We start from the raw sequence: 14,170 nt of genomic DNA, 5'->3' as shown, positions 1-14,170 counted from the left end.
CAATTGATCTATAGTATTCAGTGGCTCCGTATACCTTTCCATTGAATATTTCAAATTTACAAGTCGCGTGTTATAAATGTAGATAGTAGGACGTACAGTTAAGGAGGATTTTTTCTAAGTTTGAAATATTCAATCAATGTTGGACAGTTTACACGATATATATACACTGGTAAGTATTTAGTGTTTAGAAAAGTTGATACAGATCATAACGATATCGTGTTCACTAAATTTTAAAACAAATTGTTTAACAGAGTATACAGTCACTGTTAATTTATAATGCGATTTAATTATAAAGAGTCGTAACTTTGATATGATTTGTAGCAAATATCCTGTTAGCTGGCAGCATATACCTTATGTCTTCTGCAAATGATCTATACATTCATTACATCATGTATAAAATAACAAATGATCCAGTTAATTCACATCTTGTAACATTATTTTTCAAATAAACGAATAGTTCATCATTGCTAATTAATGGATAACGATGGAAAATAAGGTATTTACATTAAACAATAAAACAAATATAAACAACAACGCATCGTAAAAGAATAATCGATTGATAGTGTTATGATATTGTAACTATCATATTAATTTAGAGTGCCTAATTGGTTTTGTGTGGCCTATTATATATTTGTACATTGTGTACAAAATAATACACATTGTGTTACAACTATGCAGTCTAGAAATCTTTGGAACAATCATAGATACTCATTGAATGGTAAGAACTTTCTATTTCACTTACATGACGTTTCCAGAATGATCATAACAAAAGATGAGTAATTTAAATATCTACAGTTATCTAGAATTTTTCGTTACAAGTATTTAAATGCAGACCCTTTAGTTAGACACAGACATAGATTTAGACATAGACATCGATAGACATCAACAATCTCAACAGTTGGATTGACATTTTTTATTTACAAACTACATCATACTAGATTGTGACCCATTGGACGTAATATTCTCTGTGGATTCGGAGAAGATTTCCGAATAAAGAAACGATAAAATATTGAACTCATAGTTTGACTGTTAAGTTGACATTTCTATTTGTGTAATACTTCTTGTAAACTTGTGTATAATAAATCTTGTTAAATTTTATTATTGATTTGTGTCTTTTGTTGGCTACAATTAAAAGTTGATTTTTCTGGTCGTAACAATAGATCTTATTTTACAAGATTATAATCAAAATTGCACATCATTGTCTTTACATTGTTATGTACATACGGTAATGATTAGAATAAAAAGACGATAATACAATTTGATACTTCAAAATCTAATTTGTAAGGATACAACATATAGTTCTGGTTTGTATGCCTTTAAATTCAAATTTCTAAAAAAGCATTAAATAAGATTTTGATTCGAAATTCGATGTTTGGTATACCATGATTAACCCGGACGCACCAAATGACAACACTTTTTAACTTTAAAGGAATGGAACGTCTGTATTATGTAACGATTTTGTTATGCCGAGGTGTTTCATTTTAACGTATTAATCTTATTGATCGAATTCGCTGTAAAAAGCCAATCATTGCACATCAAACACAAACATTTTATTGCATTTAATGCTTTGACGAAAGTTATGTTAACACCGTCATTTTCAGCGAACTTTTGGTTGACAATTATTTTGTCGTTATTACAAGTAATGATCTTAAAATTTGCCATTTTCTGTTTACTAAATATTATCCTTACGTTCATTAGGATAGATACTGGCAACTATTATCAAATGAATACTCAAAATAATTTCAAAGCAACAGCTCTTAAACCTGTAATCTATTTTTAGAAAGTGTATATAAAAGTTTTGTATAAAGATACATGATTGGTAAATATGTAGTAAAAATACTTTTGTCACTTGTTGGTCAAGTTTGATTAATCCTTTCAATTTAGTTTAACTTGTTTCAATTTTTTTTTTCATTTTCTTTTACATGTTTGTGTATAATATAAAATTGAGAATGGAAATGGGGAATGTGTCAAAGAGACAACAACCCGACCATAGAACAGACAACAGCAGAAGGTCACCAACAGGTCTTCAATGCAGCGAGAAATTCCCGCACCCGGAGGCGTCCTTCAGCTGGCCCCTAAACAAATATATATACTAGTTCAGTGATAATGAACGCCATACTAAACTCCAAATTGTACACAAGAAACTAAAATTAAAATAATACAACAATAGGTATTACTGAAAAGTATTTACAACAGGGTTTTTGATATGACAAAGTAACTAGTCAAAACATTTACTAAATGTTATCATCGGTCGGTACAAGGACATCATCCTTAAATTTGAATCAACATCCAGACATCGTATACGTTCAGGTATTTCCCATCAAATCTTTTAAGGTAATATTCTATACAAAGCACAAAAATGTCAGTACTCACATCAAAAGCCAACCAAAACTCTTAACAAACTTATTCAGAAGGGATATACCGGTAATTACGATACTGTTTGTCAGGTCATTACAGATGTCTTTGTAAACTACATGCCAAATACGACATGAATTACAAATGCAATATATAACTCCGACATTCATAATTCAAAGATCTACGATGCCATCAAGCCATTCCGGCTATGTAACAAATGTATCAATTCTTGCTGATGAACCTTAAAAAAAAATTCTCCTAAAATAGTCAGATCATTTTTAACAGACTGTTGACACTTTAATCTGGATTAAGAAAGAGCATGTCTATGTTTATGGATGGGCTTATTGTCACTGAGGCTAGAGCGGAAGTAAAACATTTCACAATTGAACCTTTGTATCTGGTTACTGTTGACAGCCATAATACATTTGATGTGGTTGATTATATCATAATATGTTGAATGCATTTCATGATCAAACTCAAAACCATTCCCTGTGGACTGTAGAATGAAAAGCTTTAACAGTGGTCTGGTCTCGAAGGTAAGCTTGAACGGAAATATTGCTGCAACTTCCTTATTCATTAAGAGGTACTCCAGGATGGAATGTTCCCACTTTTTCTGTACAATGCATATGTCTGTTATCTCCTTGAGGATCATCAATCGCATATTTTATGACTTAAAATCGGCACAAATAATGTTGGCTGTCCACATTTTGCTGACGATATAGCCTGCATGAGCAACTGCGAACAGGAATTTCAATGTATGCTCTCAGTAACCACTCATCATGTCAATCAGTCTAGAGTAGCCATCAATCCTACATAGAGCAGTCATCTTAAATCAACCTAAACATATATTAAACCGATCCGATTTACAATGAATGCTAGTCTATATTTCTTTCAGAAGATCCTCCACAGCTTGGTCTTAATAAAACAGTAAAGAAAGAAAATGAATTAAATATTGACGCACATATCAGCATTACTGTATTTCTTGAGTAATACTGGTATGTATGGTAAAAACGGCCTTAACCCGCAAACATCATACAAAATCTATCAGAGCTACGTCAGAGAAATTTCCGGTTAATGCTTACAAGAACAGCTACTGGGGCTGTAAACCTCCTCATAGGTGCACTTAAAATTGAGGCTGCAATTCATAAAAGACAACTCTCATTTACTTATAGCATTATTTAGCTTATTAGCTTATCAACTATTTCAGGTGTAAAAAGAAGCAATACGAATAAGTCTCATAACTGGAACTTACCTTTTTGAATCAAATAAACACATATTTAGTGGTGGTAGAGTCTTCTTCATGCAGATGCTGTGGAACCTCGAAAGGGAACTTAACAAACTTTTTACTTCTATCTAGCATTAAATCAGCAAAGAAAAGAAGCATTCTCCGAACTTAAGTCGTTAGTGATCTTCATTATAGGTACTTCATGATGGACCGCAATGTTTAATAAACGGTCAGATATAGTAAAATTTGATTTTCGTTGGCTTATTCGGACACCTGCAGGTGCATTATAAGACAAAACAAATTTTGAAATATGTAATCATCTGATTTATATACAGTAAAAAAATATGATTTTCTGTATATATTAGAAAAAAAATTATCTTATTTTACAGATTACATAAAAGAGGTACATTCTTTTCTTGTTTGTATATGTATAACAACGCCCAACGGCTCTATTGATTATTGTTTATTTCAATTTTTTTGTTATTTGGATATTCGTTTAAGTAGGTAATAAATCAATTATTAGAATTTGAGTTAAATCAGTGAACATACGTTTGACATGTTTGAAAGATAAGGCCCTACAAAGCATATGTTGTTCTGCTATTTTTTTTTTATCAAAATAAACTACGGATACAATGTGCAAGAATTTGCTATGTTTTGAGAGGGATTAAGATTACAAAAATAAACAACATCGTTTAAAACTAAGTCACTTTATTCAATATGTACTTTTATCTGATTTAAGATCGATGTCACAGGTGATCAATTGTATTTCAATTTATCTTCAAACTGTTTAAATTCTAGCACAACTGCTGGTAGGCGGAACACGCTACTGGCGTACACAATTGCGTTTGTTGTGTCCTAAGATGTGCTAAATATAATATATGTTTTTCTGAATTCATAACTCGGGAATAAGTTATAACCATGGCCGTGTAAAGTAATTATTTTTTTTTTACCCGAAAATAGGAAACGACAATTCGTTTCGATTTTTCAATAATCTGCACCACGAAAAAGAGCCTACAAGAAAGGTTGTTGTTTACTCCTTCCTTATATTGCTTTTCAGCCGTCAGTAGTGCTAGTGATAAATTATATAGTTATGAAACATATGAACATTTTTTTGAAAGAACTTTCCTTGTTTAAATCGTGACCTATATTTGAGCATTCATCCACTACTTATTCATGTCATATATAGGTAAAGATATTGGATTAATAAAATATAAAATGTGGCAATTTTTTATTGATAAGACATATTTAACTGTATATAGCTACACCAATGTTATTTTGAATCATGTGCGAATTTATATAGATAAAGGCTTTTAAACTTTACGTTTAGATAAATATGATTTTTATAGGTTTCTTTCATGTTTAAACATTTGTAGATTTACTTTGTTATGTAAAATACTCCACATATTGAAGTGTTTTAAAGCGGTAACGATTTCTATGATACAAATAACACATAGTTAAAGTTAAAGATATTTTTTTTCTATACATTGAGGGATGTCAGGATTGTTCAAATAAACATGACCGACCATAGGAAGGTATTTCTCCGGGCAATTCTGACACCAGAAGGAGTACTATAAGACATTAATAGTTATCAAAGGTACCAGGATTATAATTTAATACGCCAGACGCGCGTTTCGTCTACATAAGACTCATCAGTGACGATCAAATCAAAATAGTTATAAAGCCAAACAAGTACAAAGGTGAAGAGCATTGAGGACCCAAAATTCCAAAGAGTTGTGCCAAATACGGCTAAGGTAATCTATTCCTGGGATAAGAAAATCCTTAGTTTATCGAAAATTCAAAGTTTTGTAACAGGAAATTTTATAAAAATGACCATATAATTAATATTCATGTCAACACCGAAGTGCTGACTACTGGGCTGGTGATACCCTCGGGGACGAAACGTCCACCAGCAGTGGCATCGACCCAGTGGTAAAATATGTATTATCTAATTTATATACAGTAAAACATATGATTTTCTGTATATATTTGCAAATCATGTATCCTATTTAACCGATCACATAAAAGTGTTTTATTCTTTTCTTACATTTAATCATGAAACGACGCCCATCGGTTCTATATTTAGATTTAACAAAACCCAATAATCTACGCTAGTTTTCGCTGTCCGGGAAAACCAAAATTATACTGGGATTGCATAAAACTAGAAACAAAACAATTGTTTCGGTATTTGAAAAATACAAGTCAATTGGTAAGTAACGAAGTGCATTTTTTAAACTTTTTTATTGGTGCTTTCATGAGATTTTAACCGTTGCATAGTAAATTATGTAATAATAAATAAAAAAAGGAACTTATTTAGAAAAAAATGTTTTCTCTCTTTTGCCCGTCAATACAATCATATTAGAAAAGTATATCTTTTTATCTGACATAATGTCCCTTTTATGGGGGGGGGGGGTTTCAATAACAAATGATTAGTGTATAACTTTGATATGGAAGGAAAAGTATTCCTTTTCAAATACTTTTTGTGTTTATTTAGGTTGATATTGACATACTTGACAAAACGCATGAAATTGCATAGAAATTAAATTCATGTATAAGCAATTAGACTTGGGGTTTTCCATGGTAAGAAGCACATTCTGCATGTTATATTGATAGCATGAATGTTTATTAAGAAGTTCCCAAAAATATTTAACTTACCTATAGTTGCTAATTTCAGTGTCATTTGGGCTCTTTAGGAGAGTTGTCTCGTTGGCAATTATACCACATCTTCTTTTTTATAATTACTTGGAATACTCATAGAGACGAATATGTAATTTTCGCATAGTACGACGTATTTAAGAATGAAAGTATGATATTGCCTGAAACGTAATTGCATTTGATTCATTCAATGTATTAAAGTGTCAATAAACTTATTTAAAGACTTGAACAGATACCAGTATTGAAACTTTATACGCCAGACGCTGGGTTTTTATTTTTCTACTAAAGATTTGAAATTGTATTCAAAAGAATATATATTTCTTTTAAATTTTGTTCATTTATACGTTTTGGAGTTTAGTGTGACGTCTTTTTTCGCTGAACTAGTACACATGTTTGTTCAGGGGCCAGTTGAAGCCCGCCTACGGTTGTTGGATTTTCTCGTTATGTTGATGGTCCATTGGTGGTCTTTGTCTGTTTTCTGCAATTTGGTCGGGTTGTTGCCACATTACCCGTTTATTACTTATAATATTTATACAAAGTTCCGTATGATATAATGTTTTTTACCCGTTCGTCTGTCCATCAGTCATGTTATCGCAACTCCGAAGCCCCACAACAGAAGTTCTTTACATTTGTAGATAATAAGGACAAACTATGTAAATGTGCATATCGACAGAAAATATGTATTCTTTTTTTCTAGGAATTATGCCCCTTGTACTTAGAATTTTGGCCTACATAAACCATATATACTATTACATCAGTTTATCATCGCAACTCATCTAAAACCACACCACAGAATGTCCTTAAACTTTGTAGATAACCAGGGTATGCTGTGTAGATGTGCATATCGACAGAAAATTATAATTCTTTTTTTCTAGAAGTTATACCTATTTTAACTAAGGAATCTAGTAAGTTTTGTTTGCCCATTGATCATATGAGGTATGTGGACGTGCTCTCAAAGGTTGTTTAATTGATCCATTGGCTGAGCTTTTTTCCTAGACATTCAGTAACTAATAACAGTAGTACTCGGACTAACGAAATATTCCGATTAAATTGTTAAAACGACAGATATGCAATAAAAGTTGTTCACTTAAAAAAAAACAGAATAAAAAACACATGAACAAAAAAACATGAACAAAAAAATCACCAATGACGTTCAAATAAAAAAAAATAATCAAGGTTAAATAAAATGCGACGATGAAAAGCATTGAGGATGCTTACTTAATTTTTATCATTTTTGAACTGTACAGGTTTCATTTCCATATGATTTTTTTTACAAACTGCATCTGAATCTTTGCACTGCGTAAGTAAAGTACAACTTTCTTACAATGTTGAGACTACAAAACGTTTTTGAAATTAGCCTATCTGAAAAGTATCTTTTCTTTTTCTTCGTTTGACATTTTTTTTATAGTTTTATTTTATTCGTTTAAATTAGTTTAAACATATTTTATTTACTCCAAGTAAAATGGATTGGACACAAGTAAACCATACTTATGAAGTCCGCTCCGAATAACAATAAATTACAATACAATATTAATATGAGCATGCAATAATTCAAAATATACAATACTTTACGTGTCTATCAATTGAAAAAGATGAAACAGTAATAACGTAAAAATTGGTAATGATGATGAAGATGACGTGAATGTACCGCAAATACACTTTTTCTACATAATAAAATCTCTCAGACTTTTTAATAAATTCAAATACATGTTTAAATATATGGAAGTTTTGTTCATACGAGAGGTTCGAATTACCAGATGTTAGTAACTTAACATTCAGTATAAGGTCACAAGGAAGCCATCTTAGATTGTTCATCAGAATTTTTCTCTGGTGTGTATATAAAGAACAGTAGAAAAGGAAATGGTGTACAGTCTCAATGTTGCATCCACAAAAACAAGATGGGTCAGCAATTATATTGACTCTAAACAAGTCATAGTTCAAGAGAGATGAGTAGCATCTGAATTGTGTTAGAATCATATTTAGTTTCCTCGGTCCATATAGAGAGTGCTTATGTACATCTATATTTGTGGTATTTTACCTTTTTAATTGGATTTTAAACTTAGATATAGAATCTGATTTTCGAAGGGACAAATCGATATGATTCCATTGTCTAATAGTTGGTGGAATAAAAGATTCTTTAGTAAGAGATAATCTACAAAAAGGAACAATGATATCATTGCCATTTCGCAAGGGATATACAGTTGTGCTCTGTACACTAGGTGGAACAAGATTGCATAGATAATCCGGAGCTTGTTTATGTTGAATGTTATAAAACATTTGTAATTTTCATCTTTTTCTCCTGTCAGCCAAAGTTTCCCACCAAATTTTCTCATACAGATTTTTAGATTTTGTAAATTTAGGCAAACCAGTAACTATTCTAGCAGCTTCTAGCTGCAGACTTTCAAGTTTATTAGCATATCCTATCCCACAATTATCCCAGACTTTAGTTGCATATTCAAAATTTGGTCTTATAAATACTAAATAGAGTTTTTCTAAGTTTTTCCTACAAAGTTGATACATGAGTTTTCTCAGTATATCTAAATGTTTCGTAACACTGATAATCAGATTGTCTATATGGCTATTCCACCGAGCATCAGAGCAAAACGTTACTCTAAAGTGTTTGTGACATTTTGTTATAGGGATTTCTTTATCATTTGAGCAGAATTTTAGATCTGGTGCATCATTATTTGAAAAAATCATTATTTCTGTTTTGTCTGGATTAAAAGACATAAGCCACCTCTTTATTATTCGTACAGCTCTTCGAGGTCACGACCAATAACAGTTTTTACATGTTCTTGGTCGTGCCCCGAGTAATTAAACGATTGATTGATTGATTGTTGGTTGCTTAACGTCCAGTGGCAAATATTTCATGCATATTCAGGACGATGTAATTAAACGAAGTGTCATCCATACAGAGTCAGCTCAAAGATGTGAGTTTCTCTGCAATGTCATTTATGATATATATTATAAATTATAAGGGACCTAGTACTGAGCCTTGAGGTACTCCAGCTGAAAGACTGCAACATGAGGATGATGATTTGTTAATCACAACTTTTTGTTTCCTATCACAAAGATAACTCTCAAACCAGTTAAGTAAATTACCATGTATTCCGCAAGCTTTCATTTTATGCAAGAGCCCTCAATGCCAAACCTTGTCAAAAGCTCTTGAAAAATCACAAAAGACAAAACAATTTATTTCCTTCTTTTCTAGTGAGTTAAGAATACAATTATACATTTCTAGTAGCTGATGTACAGTTGAGTTTTTTTGGCAAAAATCCAGACTGATATTCATAAATTAGTTTATTCATATGTAGATGATTATATACATGTTTAAAAACAATTCGTTCCATGATTTTAACTACACAGCTTATTATAGAAATTGGTCTATAGTTTGAAGGTAATGACGAATAACCTTTTTCAAAAATAGCAATTACATTTGCAATCTTCCAGCTAGAAGGATACTTACATTGTTGAAGAGATTTATGTAATATTATTTGTAAAGGAACTGCCACTTTCTTAGGGCAAATTTTCAGCATTCTGTGACTAATCAAATCTGGTTCCGATGCCTTATTCGGATCAATAGTTTTCATAATATCAATTATTTCATTTTGATTTATGGATATAACCATCTTTTTTTGTATGTTATTTTATAAAACAAAATAAACAAAAAAGTCCCATCTTGTGCCTTCGTATCTTCTTTTTCCAATATGCAAACCATGCTGAAGCGTATGAAAAGTATGAGTACGTGTAGTGTTTATGTAAGCCAAAGCCGGGCAAGGAATCAGATATTTGCATGAGGAAGATACATTATTTCCAAAATTTTGCAACATCTAATCTCAATAACACACAATTCTTATTTTCTTGCCAGTACCTAAGCTACTTGGCTGGTAATACCCCCCAAGGACTATCAGACCACCAGCAGAGGCATCGACCCATTAGTAGTAATAACATGAACGGTAACAATTTTCTGCGCATTCCTACAATAAATATCTCTTTAGTGATGCACGAAGCCAAAACATTTGTAAATCCTAAGGATATTAAAAAATGAAGAGCTATAAACCAAAAAGGATAAAAAGTAAGTCAAAATCGAGCAAGGAATTAGATCTTTGCATGGGCTTTACCTCAGACAACACATTAAAATTCTACGTTTAGTAGAGGCCAAGCTTAAATTATAATACAATTATCTGCTAGTTAAAAGATGTGTTTGTTAATTTAAAGAAAACTACGATCAGGTTTATTGATAAACATCGAGCTAAATATTACATAGACTACATTTTCCTTATGATACAAGGTAACAGATTTTGCCCCATATCACCCATTTATCTTTTCATATCAGACTAAATAGCTCATAAAAGGCTATTTACCAAAATGTAAGCAGAATCTATATTTCTGTTCTTTCGTTTTAAGACCAAAATAATACCAATGAGATATGAGGTAAAAGTCCAAGTCAACCTTTTCCCGCCATTTTTTAAAAATCAAATAACTCGGAAAAAAAAGCTCCACAACATTTTTAGCTTGTTTTGTTCCTTAACTAATGCTCTTCCTAGTTATAGTATCAATCTTGAGAGCCATTCTCTGTAAGCATCAAAGTATGATGGAAACCTGTGGTCACAGATTTTCATATTTTTTTTTTAAATGAATGCTTAGTCATGTAGAAACATAATGGTCATAATAAAAAAAAACGGTTATGTTCATTGCCATGGTTATCATACAATTCATTTTTAGATAATTTTCAGTAGAAACCTTAAAAATCCAACTTGGTGTTTCTTCAAATTGCACCTTAGAATTAACAAAGTTTCCATTAATAGTTTTTATATGCCAAAAAAAAGATATGTTTAATTTCAAATAAGAAAAAAAATGAACCTTGATCATACAGAAATTTACTATCAGGAGTGCAAAATTCTGCTACAGTTATCTCGCTTAGTACACCTCTTTTGTGTTTATGTTGAAAATGAAAGTAGCTTTAGCAGCAAACACACAAACTGTTTTGCAATTACAACACAAACTGCACTACAGAAGAGTGTTCTGACGATGTAAATGATATCAACACAAAATATAATTTTAACTGAATCTGGTCTTTAGCCAAAGAAATTTACTGAATTTTATATATGTTCAACCCATTTTAACCAACTCTAAAAGAAACTCGGATTTGAGAATGAGAAAAGTATTGTAATGTATGGTATCCATGGCAACGGCAACTCCATGTATCAATCGTACACTAAATAACAAACAAGGGTGACATATGAGTATTAAGTATCAAGTTTCATTGAAATTTGAGATCCTCATTTTCCCACCCTTTACCAGAAATTTTTTTATGCTTACAGAGAATGAATCTCAAATTCTTAATTTTCTAAATGTCTCCTAAGGACATCCTTAAGTTTGACATCCTTAATATATTTGTCTTTTCGAACATGTATTTGTTTTAATATCGCAGTCAACTTTTATAAAATACAAATAATCTGGTATATTCAGAGCTTGCATTATGCATTGTCACTTGTCTTTCAACGAAGTTTATTGTCCTAGAAAACACAAAGTGTATAAAAAAAAAATGTCAGGTTTATAATTTCTTACGACAGACGAACATTTCTTCATCATGGTACTCGTCAATGTCGACCGAATCAGAGCAGATTAAAGAACACAAAAACCAAGAAATAAATTTCCCAAAATTTTCATGACACCATTGTTTGATAATGACGCGGAAGTAAACAGACCAGTACGCAAAAGTAATATAGAAACTAGAAGAAACTGATGAAAAAACGTTTTGAATTATTCATTTCCTCATTCATATCAGTAACACGTTTATACTTTCACCTTTTTTGTGCAGTATTTGAAGTGTCAAGCGCAATCGATAGACAACTGAAAAATGATAGTCTGTTCAATGTCTAGTGGCAAATATCAAATGAATATTCAGACCTTAAATAGTAGATGCATTAGATGAGGTATTAGATCTTCTCATCGTTAAAGGCCGTACGGTGACCTATAGTTGTTAATTTCTGTGTGATTTTGGTCTCTTAAGAAAAGCTGTCTCATTGGCAATCATACACATCTTCTTTTTTATATATCTGTATGGTAGGTTGGTCGGAATGAAGTTAAAGCAAATTTAGACTGCCACTAGAATATCAGGGCTCGTTGGATAGGGACATAAATTAATTCGTACAACAGGATATCTTTGGAACACTCAAAAGTAGTTAGAATGATCCATTATCGCGATTACAGCATGACACCTTCACTACACAATATACTGGTTCTTCTAACAAAATCGACTGCACGTAGCTGCGTATTTCAAGAGACAATAGCACGACCAAAGAGCAAAAAGCAACAGAAGTCCAGCAATAGGTCATCAACACAGCGACACAATATCGCACAATGGAAGCGGGTTTTAGCTGGCTCCAAAATAATAATGTATACTAGTTCAGCGAAAATGGACCATGGTTCTCCTTTTTTCTGCAGTGAATTTCGTTGATGTCTGCAATATTTTCCGAACGTTTTTTTTATGTTTATAAACTCTGATATAAATCATTACATGTAAACATATAAGTGTTGGTCACCTCTGTCAAATGCAGCACAGAAACAAAACAATTATAAAAGAATTGGAATCAGAAAAGTATATTATAAAACATAATTTAAACAAAAACACTAAACAAACAATACAATGCAATACAATATCAAAGGAAAATAATATACTTATAATCATAAAAGTATTTTATAAAACATAGTTTAAACCAAAAAAAAAAAACAAACAAACAAACAATACAAAGAAATATACTTATAATTCATAGGTCTTCACTCAATAACATTGCGAAGTAATTCATCATAATTCGGGAAATAGTGTGAGTCATCTTTTTTTTTCCTTCATATTACTAGTACTAAACCATAACATTAATGTTGTTAGTATAAGAGTGTAGTGGCTGAGGTTTTCCTTGAGACTTATAATTCTAGCAGCCATGCACCATTTAATTTCAAAAGTTTGAGGATGACTGCCATTAATCATAACTTTAAGAAAGGAAAATTCAGACTTTAATTTTCACTTGAGAAATCCCCACCTTATCATTTAGAACAGTTAATGATTGATATTTGAAATCTAGAATAATTGTAATCATGTGTTTGTATCAAGCAATTATGTAGTTTTAGAAATGATAAGACCAGAAACTAATTTATCATAGGGTTCACGGATAACTCTTGTGGAATAAGACACCTTATCGGTACAACATAATGTTCCATCGAAGAGGGTCTCCTCATGGTAATTCTTATGAGGTGTAATATGAAAATAATAAGATCAAAGTAAACCATTATAGGTCAAAGTATGGTCTTCAACACGGAGCCTTGGCTCATTCCGAATAGCAAGCTATAAAGGCACAACAATTACTAGACTATTTAAAACCATTCAAACAGGAAATCCCACGGCCTAATCTATATGAAAAAAACGAGAAACAAACGTGAAACATTTATAAACATTCATCAACAAACGGTAACCACTGAACATCAGGTTATGCATCAGCATCAATCTGAAGAGTATATTCGTACAGTTGCATTCGATTAGCTGTGTTGACTATCAATTTAAAATACTAATGAACATTACATACCTAAATTGTCTCACATAAACTGTTTTAAAGAAATCGCTTGTGTCATCGGTCAATTATAATATTTATCACAAATTTTAAAGTTGCTGTTGCTAATGTTCTATGTTTATTAAAAGGATACATGAATTAAGACTTTTAGATCAATATGTTTCTCTAAAAGTATGAATTAATGTGTTTTTCTCATTGTTTTTGGATTTTAATTGCTTCCATCAACTTCATTTGATCTTTGGTGGATAGTTGTCCAATTGGCAGTCCTTATTTCCTTATGTTTATGTTTATATGATAAAAAAAAAGTACTTATCAATAATTAAAAATGTATTCAAATTATCAGTATCATCATTACCTAAAGTTATCTCAG

Source organism: Mytilus californianus, unplaced genomic scaffold (genome assembly GCF_021869535.1).
Source record: "Mytilus californianus isolate M0D057914Y unplaced genomic scaffold, xbMytCali1.0.p SCAF_10, whole genome shotgun sequence".
Classification (NCBI taxonomy): domain Eukaryota; kingdom Metazoa; phylum Mollusca; class Bivalvia; order Mytilida; family Mytilidae; genus Mytilus; species Mytilus californianus.
Note: the sequence above shows the minus strand (reverse complement) of the source record.